Here is a 10117-nt window from a genome sequence, read left to right as displayed (position 1 = left end):
CCCCATTGGGATCTCCTGCAGCTGCTCTTGGGGGGACAGGGAAGGGGCCCTATGGCCAGGCAGGGGGTGCAGCTGTGTGTGCAATGGGTGCAGGGGCTGGAGTTGGGGGGGAGGTTGTGGGAACTGGGGTGGGTGGGATGGGGGATTTCACAGCAGCTGTAAGCAGTGGACTGAAATGGTTCCATTGACTTTTTTTTTTTAGGAAAAATTGGGTGTTTGATTAAAGGCGAGTTTTTGTGGAAAGTGTCGGCTTTAATACAAAACATTCACTGTCTTCCTGGAAAATTCAAAAACCAAAAATTGTTCCGTTTTCAATCATTCTGGACTAATTTTTTCTGATTCTGGTAGAAGATTTTGGCGGGGTTGGCCAGTTTTGTCAGAAGTTTTTCTTGTTCTAGCCCTCCTGGATGGGGAGAAAAGCTTGAAAAGGTGACCCCTAAAGGCTCCACCACCAGGAGATCAAGAACAGAACCCAAAGTTGTTGGGCAGTGGCCCAAACCCAGCAGCTGTGGGGGACAGGAGAGAGCTTTGATGTGTTCCCTGAGGTTCAAATTAGCAGGAGAAGCGGCCAGGGACACGCATTATAAACTGGGGGATCAGTGACATTCAGGGTGAGGCAACTGTGATGAAGCAGGACTGTTCTTAATGTTTCCTCTGAATAGTGTGGGGGTGCCTCAGTTTCCCCTAAGCAGTTCTTAAGTATCTAGGGGGTGGGATAAGGGTGTATGATCATTGCAGAGCTCTAGAGGGCAGGTGCGTGCAGGGGTCTGGCACAGAGAATGGCCGACACCCTTTTTCCTGGTAACTAATGGCCCGGGGCCCTTACCCCATGCAAGATGAGAGCTAAAGGGTTGGAGAACAAAGGAATCAGGTGACCTCCTGGCCTGGGAAAGGGACAAAGCCCAGAGGAGGAGGGGCTGGAGGGAGTTTCAGATTGGGGCTGGCTGGGGACATGGAGTAAAGGGCAGACGGGGTTGTCTGGCTCACTGCCCCCCAAAATGGACCCAGCTGAGGGGTCCCGTTCTCTGCACCTACAAGCTCTGTGTTAGACCATGTTCCTGTCATCTAATAAACCACCTGTTTTACTGGCTGGCTGAGAGTCCCGTCTGACTGCGGAGTTGGGGGGCAGGACCCTCTGGCTTCCCCAGGACCCCGCCTGGGCGGACTCGCTGTGGGTAGCGCAGGGAGGGGCAGAGGAGGCTGAATGCTCCGAGGTCAGACTCAGGAAGGTGGAAGCTGTGAGAGCTGTGTGTCCTGCAGACAGGCTGCTCCCAGAGAGGAGACTTCCCCAGAGTCCTGCCTGGCTTCATGGGGAGCAGTTCCAGAGCATCGCCCGGGGACTCCGGGACACCCACCCTAGCCCGGAAAGGGGGAGAGGGAGGGAGAAGGGATGGAGCCCCCCCCCCAGCCCAGAGAGGGAGAGGGGCCAGAGGCCTCCCCCGCAGCCCACAGAGGGGGAGGGAGAGGGGACGGAAGCCCCAGCCCCCAGAGAGGCAGGGGGAACAGAGGCCCCCCCCCCGCAGCCCGGAGAGGGGGAGGGGGAGGGGCAGGGAGAGGGGACGGAGCCCCCCTCAGCCCGGGAAGAGGGAGGGGGGAGGAAGAGGCCGGGGGACGGAGGGAGTTGGCCGGTCCTCAGGAGCAGGTCTGGTGACGTAAACTTGAAGCTTCACTTTTTTGTTTTTTTATACTGGTCGGGGCTTTAAAGGCCCCCGGAGCTGGGCCGGGCCCTGGGGATGGCACCGGGGGGCTGTGGCGATGGCAGAGGGGAGATGCCGGGCCATGGGGCTGTCACACACAGGAGGCCCCGGGCCCTGGAGGTGGCAGAGGGGAGGCTCCGGGCCCTGGCACACCCAGTGGGGCGCTGGCTGGCGCAGGCCACGAGGGGGAGTCTCCCCCGATCTTGGAGGCACGGGGGGCGGGTTGCAGGTGGTTGGGGAAGAGGCGTGTCCACGTCACTCACCGCCCGCCCCCCCACACGCCGCGTTCCTCCGCCCCGCGCGGCTGAAAACGGGGCACCGCTGCGCTGCCTTCCTTGAGGGTGGCTGGAGACGGCGGCTGCAGCAGTAGCTGGTGAGCGGCCGGCCGGGGCGCGTCTAGTCACAAGCGGTCCCTCTTCCTCCCACTCCTCCCGGCCCCGGCCCCGGGGGCGGGGTCGGGGTCGGGGCCGGGGGCGGCCCCGGGGCCGGGGCCGGGGCCCGCGGCCGGGGGCGGCCCCGGGGCCCGGGGTCTGTCTTAAGTGTCTGGTGGCTCTCCCCACCCCCCTGCTCTGCTCGCTGGGGATGGGGCACCTGTGTGCAGCATGGAGCTACCTGGGTCCTTCCCCTCCCATGGCCCCAAGCCAGTGGTGGTGGGGGCATGAGCGCACTATTGCCCCCTGTCACCCGCAACCTTCGGGGCCCTAGGCCGGGCTTCCCACGGGCATCCTCCCCCTTTCTGCATTCCCAATGAAAAAGGGGGAAGGAAAGGGCCTCTCCCACAATTTCCCCGCCCCTTCCCACCCCCCCCCCCCAGTGGGGGAAGTTTTGGACATGAAGTTTTAATGGTTCTGTCACCCACTGAGTGGGCACTTGACCTTAGAAAATAACTGAAGTGTAAATCGATAAGTTGATTAAACTTGATCATGTCAATTGAGGCGTTGGACTTGGTGATTTAATTGCCTTGATTTTACTTAGTCCATCCTGTTTCTCTCCGCCCGCCCGCCCACCAACTCCCCACTCCTGTTAGGATTCTCGACTTGCTCTCGATTGCAGGAGTTATGTGTGGGGAGGGAGGGTTTTTTCCTCCTGTCAACCCCAGCTGGGTGCCTGTCACGTGTGGGTGGTGCCCAGCGGGTGGGGTCCGTAGCAGATCAGGTCTCTGAAGCCCTGGGGGGTGGAGGGGCCGATGACGTTTAAGGGGGTTCAGTCACCATAGCACCGCCTCTGGCATGGGGTTGGGCTGCTGGGCAGGGAACGGGAAACCACAAATCGTGTCCCGTCCCCCACTGACCTGCCCTGCTCTGCTGGGTCCGTCTCAACTTTCAGATCGGCTGGAGAGTGCGGAGCAGGGTGTGCGGAGCAGGGTGTGCGGAGAGCCAGGGCCAGGACCCCCGCCCCAGCTTGGCTTCGCTGCTGCTGAATCGGACCCAGTCACAGAGAGGAGCCGACCCCAGCCCAGCGCCTCCAGCAGCGTGTGCAGCCCGAGTGTCGCTGAGAGAGACGATGGGGCCAGCAGCTGGACCTGCTGGGAACGAAGAGACGCGGCAGGAGTGCCATGGTGAGGGCCATGGACACCTGGAGACTGGAGGGGAGCCAGGTAATGGGGTGTCACTGCCTGGGAACAGGCTGGAGAGAGACACTGAGGCTGCCCAACATGGGGCCAGGCTCTCAGTGGCAGCAGCCAGTGCCCAGCAACACCCCCCGTCTGTGGGCAGCAGGGACTGGATCACCCCCAGGGGCTCTCAGGGCACCGATCCCTGGCTCACAGCTGCTGTCTGGCAGACACAGCGGTGGCCGTGGGGCTGTGCAGGGGCCTTCTGGGCTGGGTGTGTCAGACTCCCTGTGACTGCCCTGGGCCATCTCTGACTGGTTTGTTCTCCCCCCTTCTGCTGTGTATGGCCAGTGTGAGACCCCAGTGTGTGGGGACGGGGCACTTGGCAGTGTGGGCCCAGCCAGCACTCTGCAAGGGGCAAATCTCTAGATGAGTTGATGTGCCCCGTGGAAGACTTCTGCTTACCCCCAGGGGTACACGAACCGGTGTGTGAGAACCACTGTTCTAAGGCAGCTCCAGCCCTGGTGCCGTGGGGGAGACGTGTCCTCGCGGCCCTGCCTGACAGGTCTTTCTGTTTCAGACCCTCGTCGCAACTGCAGGAGATGTAACTACAAGAAATGTACAATTGTGCTCGCAGTCGCCCTCGCAACCATGTTCTTAGTTCTCATCATTGTCCTGGCAGGTGAGTTCTCACCCTTCCCTTCCCCCTCTCTGCACATCCCATTCCCCCTGCAGCCACCAGTCAGCCTCTCCTCCTGGCCTGTCTGGCTTCTGCCCCTGGGACAGAGGATTTCTGGAGGATGTTCCTCCAAGACCCCCCTCCTGCTCCCTCCCAGACTCCTGCACCTGGGCACTCTCTGTGTCGGGACTGAAATTAGCTCCCCCCAGCCCATCTCTGAGCGCTCTGGGTCCAAATCACTGTTGCCGGGCCCCAGGCACCGTCACTGATACCCCTGCAGAGTGGTGGTGATTGATGGTGCAGGGCAGCAATGAGCTGGGCCCTCTGCCTGCAGCATGTCGCCCTGAGGTGCCAGCCTGGCCTTCCTGCATCGCCGGGTGGTGCCCAGTGCTGGGCAGGTGCTGGCGTGTCACTGAAAGGAGCCGTGGAACGCAGTACCGACACCTCCCTTAACGCAGTGTGAAACCCACCCATTGGTGACCTCGGCAGGGCAGGGTCTCGTCGCGCTGTTGACGTCCCCGCCTGCACAGACAGCGTGTGCGAGCGCGGATGGCAGCTGTTTGTGGTGACCGTGAACCTGGCTGGCTGCGCTGGACAGGCCGGGCAGCGGGCGTTCGGTCTCCTGAAGGGAAGGGAGTTTGTTCCCGTCTTCATCTCAACCTGCCTCTCCAGGGAAGCAAAGCGCAGAGCAGGGGGAGGGGGCAGCAGTCCAGGCTAGGAGAACTCCTTGGGGTACTAGACCTGGCAAATCATGTTGAAGTTAATCTCCTACCCATTAATTATTGCCCCCGTGCTGGCCCCCTGGTAACTGTCCCCTCCCTCTGCAGCTCTCTCCCCATCCCGTGTTGTAACGCTGAGCTTGGGCCCAGCTCTCTGTCCTGGGCTTCATGGCATGAGCGGTTTGTCAGCTGCATCCCTGTTGAATGTGAACCCAAGAGAGGGAGAGCAGAGTCAGATAACCCCGCTCTGGGGCTGGATTCCCAGCGTCCTCCTGGCTCCCTCACGGTCTTTCAGTACCCACCCTGGTTCGAGGTGTCTCAGAAGCCTGGGGCGCAGGGGCTGATCTCCCCATGTTCTCCTCGTTGGCGGGTGGCGGGTCTCACTCTCACCACGTGCCACTATCTCATTCTCAGTGTGGAGACCTCAGCTTCCGTCAGCTGATCTGGCCCCCCCTGCTGGCCCCACGTGCCCAGACGGCTGGATCGGATACTGAGGGAAATGCTACTATTTCTCTGAGGCCGAAAGGAACTGGACCTACAGCCTGACCTACTGCTCTGAGCTCAGCGCCTCCCTGGCTCAGATCAACAGTGAGCAGGAAATGGTGAGAGATGCTCGAATTGCAACGTTCTGGTCTTGACTCAGCAGCTGCTGCAGGAGAACCTGGGCTCGAGGAGCAGCTCTGAGTAAATGAGCTTCCAGTTGCTGAATGCCAGGCCTGTCTGGCTGGCCCGGGGCACCTCTAGTGTCCGTGTCTGACTGTGGGGATCACTCGCTGTCAGCCCTCTCAAAAGGAGACCGCCCCTCTCTCGGGCTAGGCTGGCTTGAGTGTCTTCTGGGTGGCATGGGGCCAAAGGGGTACTGAGATCCCAGATTGACTTGAAGAGCCAGTGCTCTTGGGTAGCCAGATGAGGATGGGGGGGCTCCTCTTAGCCCTGGCCCCTTCTGGCTGAGGATTTGGTGGCTCTTCTCTCATCCCTGGCCCTTCCCAGCATCCCTTATTGAGCTGAGCTGGGCTCTTTCCTTCCCCTTCCCCTGTGATGGGGAGGGGAGCTCGGCTGTTCTGTAAGGCGAGGCTTTGACACAGACTGTGGCCTTCTGTAGAGAGGTGCGGGGGCAGCTTAGATCCAGCAGCACCCAAGAGCTGCTCCAGCCCCGGGCAGATTGGTGTGAGGGAGAGCTGGGTTTGGGATGGGAAAGTTAATACTGAATTACCCAGAGTTGGGCAAGAGGGAGGCGAAAATCCCCAGCCGTTCCCTGAAAACAGAGCCCTTCAGTGTCTCCTTGTGATTCTCTGGTGCACAGAGCCTGTGCTCTGACCCCACCTCTCCCTCTGCTGTTTTTAGGCTTTCCTGCTGCGCTATAAAGGTAGATTTGACCACTGGATTGGCCTCCGGAGGGACCCTGGGCAGCTCTGGAAATGGGCCAATGGCACCAAATTCAACAACCTGTAAGTCCTCTGTGAATTCCCTGGGCTTTGGGTCCCTGGTGTCTGAGATAGCGAGTTCAGCCGACTCACCAGTCAGTGCTATGTACTCTGCGTGTTAGTGATGGGTGGAAGCAAGTGTTGTCTGCTGGGAGACTGGCCAAAGCTTTCACATCTGTCTGGCTTTAGTGGGGCCATCTGCGTTAAAGACGCCTGATAGTCACCAATGCTGAGTGCCTGGGGCTGCCATGAGAACTGGGGTACAGTAGAGATGGCCCAGACGACATCCCAAGAGGGATTTCAGTGGGATGTGGGTGGGATCAGATAACCAAACCCCAGTTGAGCCGATAGCAGGGTTTGACCCTGGACCATCAGCACTGAAAGAACGGCAGAGTAGGTCACGCTGGCGGGGGAGTGGCACTATATGTCCAGGAAAGCATAGAGTAAAGTAGAGTAAAAATCTTAAATGAATCCAACTGTATGCTAGCATGTCTCAGAATAGAAATTCCACGCTTGAAGAATAAGAATCTAGCAGCAGGAGTATACTACTGACCAGGATGGGGACTGTGAAATTTACAGAGATTAGAGAGGCTACAAAAGCAGAAAACCCAATAATAATGGGGGTTTTCAACTATCCCCATATTGTCTGGGAACATGTCCCCTCTGGATGGGATGCAGAGAAGTGATTTTTAGACACCATCAATGATGGCTTGTTGGAGCAGCTAATCCTGGCACCCACAAGGGAAGGGGCAATTCTTGATTTAGGCCTAAGCGGAGTACAGGGTCCGGTCCAAGTGGGGAATGTAGCTGAACTGCTCAGTAATAGTGACCATAATGTAATTAAATTTAACATCCTTGGGGGGGGGGGGGGAAATGCCAGGTGGTTAGAGGCAAAAAACGAGCATCCTTTAAAAAACGTTAGGAAAGGGATAGAGAAAAAGGCATAAAATATCATCATGCCACTGTATAAATCTATGGTACCCCCACACCTGGAACACTGTGTGCAGATCTGGTTGCCCCATTTCAAAAAGGATCTATTAGAATTGGAAATGGTACAGAGGCAGGCAACGAAAATGATTAGAGCATTCCATATGAACAGATGATTAGAACAGCTTCCATATGAGGGGAGATGACTAAAGGGGGGGATATAAGAGGTCTATAAAATCATGAGTGGGGTCGAGAAAGTGAAGAGGGAAGTGTTATTTACTCCTTCACATAATGCAAGAACTGGCAGTCACACAATTAAATGAAAAAAGAAAAGGAGGACTTGTGGCATCTTAGAGACTAACCAATTTAGTTGAGCATAAGCTTTCGTGAGCTACAGCTCACTTCATCGGATGCATTCAGTGGAAAATAACAGTGAGTAAATTTATATACACACAGAACATGAAAAAATGGGTGTTCAACATGCATACTGTAAGGAGAGTGATCACTTAAGATGAGCTATTACCAGCAGGGGAGTGGGGTGGGGGGAGAGAATCAAGGTGGGCCATTTCCAGGAGTTAACATGAGCGTCTGAGGAACAGTGGGGGAGTGGGGGGAGAAATAAACAAGGGGAAATAGTTTTAAACACCCATTTTTTCATGTTCTGTGTATATATAAATTTACTCACTGTTATTTTCCACTGAATGCATCCGATGAAGGGAGCTGTAGCTCACGAAAGCTTATGCTCAACTAAATTGGTTAGTCTCTAAGGTGCCACAAGTCCTCCTTTTCTTTTTGCGAATACAGACTCACACGGCTGCTACTCTGAAACCTGCCACAATTAAATGAATAGGCAGCGGGTCTGACACAAACCAAAGGAAGTATTTCTGCACACAACACACAGTCAACCTGTGGAGCTTGTTGCCAGGGGATGTTGTGAAGGCCGATAGTATAACTCTGTTCAATCAAGAAGTAGATCAGTTCACAGAGGATAGCTCGACCAGTTCCTATCAGCCAGGAAGGTCAGGGATGCAGCCCCATGCTCTGAGTGTCCATAAACATCTGACTGCCGGAAGCTGGGTGTGAATGGGATGGATCAGTCGATCCTGACCCTGTTCTGTTCATTCCCTCGGAAGCACCTACCACTGGCCAGTATCGGAGGAAAGGACACTGGGCTAGATGGACCATTGGTCTGACCCAGTGTGACCAGTCTTAGGTACTTACAGCTGAATGGCATTTTTAAAAAAGCCCTTTGCGATTGATGGGAAGCTGGAAAATGTGCCCAGAGGAGGCTTAGAAAACAAGTCAGTTGATGACCTGTTGTTTGATCCCAGCCAGATATTTTCACATATTCCAGCAAGGATGCCCTGATGTCGGCAGCAGTCTGTCTCTGTGATTGCCTCCTGAGCCCGTCTGTTAGCAGGCCTGTTTGGGGTCTGTCTACACCGCAGCTGGCACCATGCCATTGCAGAGAAACGAAATGAATTCTTTGCAGCAGTCTTCACGGCTGAGCATGTGAGGGAGATTCCCAAACCTGAGCCGTTCTTTTTAGGTGACAGATCTGAGGAACTGTCCCAGATGGAGGTGTCATTAGAGGAGGTTTTGGAACAAACTGAGAAACTAAAGAGTAACAAGTCACCAGGCCCAGGAACTCAAATGTGAAATTGCAGGACTACTAACTGTAGTCTGTAACCTATCATTTCAATCCGCTTCTGTACCCGATGACTGGAGGATAGCTAATGTGATGCCAATTTACCGGAACTGGGTAAACCGGCATCTCAGTGGGGTGTTAACCCTGAAATCTGCCACCCTGCGGGCGCCCACCCCAGCAGAAGGCTCTGGGTGCATCATGGCCATCCAATCAGAGCTCTTCTGGGGTGATGCGGGTGGGGGAGCCACCCACAGCCATCTGCTCAGGTGGCTGTGGGCTGGGTTCTCCCTTCTCTGGGACAGATCTCACCCCGAGCCAGAGGCTGGTGGCCTGAGGGCAGGGAGATCCCAGCCTGCCCAAAGAGTAGTGCTGGGCCTCCTCCCAGCCCAGCACCTGACTACTGTGAGTAGCCAGGATGGGACCATGGGGGAGGATTTGCCTGTGGGCCTGGATCCCACCCTGTTCCCAGGTGGGAAGCGCTGGCCTCCAGCTCTCACGGGAAGCTCTGTGTGAGTGGCTGGGGTCACCCCATGGCCACTGGGTTTGTGCTGCTGGCATTTCACTCCAGCCGCCCCCTGCAATACAGCCTGTCCTGACAGGCCTCTGGCCTGAGAGCTGATGTAAACTGTCCAGGGAGCCCTGGACCCAGCTCCTCTGTGCGGCGTTACTGCTGCTCCTCGCCACGCTGAGAGTCACCTGGAACCTGCGCCCGGGGCAGTTTGGGTGGGTTGGGCCTGCAGGGGCCCATCCAGACCCAGCTGGGTGTGCGGGGAGGAGTAGGACCTGGGTTAGTACCCACCCGGCATAAATGCTCCATGGAGGTCAGTTGATCTTCGAACCTTTCCTGGCCTTGCTGCCCCACTGCCCCCTTTCTAGCTGGGGCCTGTGGCAGGTGCAGGAAGGGGAATCGTGAGGGGCTGTGAGTGCAGCAGCTCCCTGCACTGTGCGAGAGCGTCTCTCCCTGCCTGTGACTGATGGGAAATGTCCAACTCCTGCCTGACACCAGCTCCCTGGCTTCTGTCTTGCAGGTTTCCAATAGGAGGAGGAGACTGCGCGTATCTGAACGGTCTGAGTGCGGTCAGCAGCTTGCGATGCACCAGTGAGAGACCCTGGATCTGCACCAAACCCGATGCATTTACACAGGCACAGGAGGCTGCCGTGGAAGGGGGCTGATAACAAGAGTATTATAGAATCTAGCCCTGGAAAAGCCGGTCTGTGATTTCTTGTGACCATCACATCTGAGCAATTCCGGAATATCGGGGAATGCTCTGCGCATCACTGGGCAGAGCACTGTGGACTCAGGTGAAAACCAGAGATGCTGTTTGCACATCTTGTCCCCCCAGCCGTGCCACCTCTTTTTCCGCCAGTGGAACGGCTCAAATCCAGCCTTTCCTACCCCTCCTCAGCTGGACCAGGAACTCTGCCTAACTGAGCCAAGGCACCAGCCTCTGCTTTCACTGCCCTGACATTC

General features: G+C 56.8%; 1 pseudogene; it reads left to right on the top strand.

Moving 5' to 3' along the window:
• Window positions 1-1965: 1965 nt before the first annotated feature.
• Window positions 1966-10117, top strand: LOC141998548 (C-type lectin domain family 2 member D-like; annotated as a pseudogene).

This window comes from Natator depressus, chromosome 14 (assembly GCF_965152275.1).
Source record: "Natator depressus isolate rNatDep1 chromosome 14, rNatDep2.hap1, whole genome shotgun sequence".
NCBI lineage: Eukaryota > Metazoa > Chordata > Testudines > Cheloniidae > Natator > Natator depressus.
This window is presented reverse-complemented; position numbering and strand designations above follow the sequence as displayed.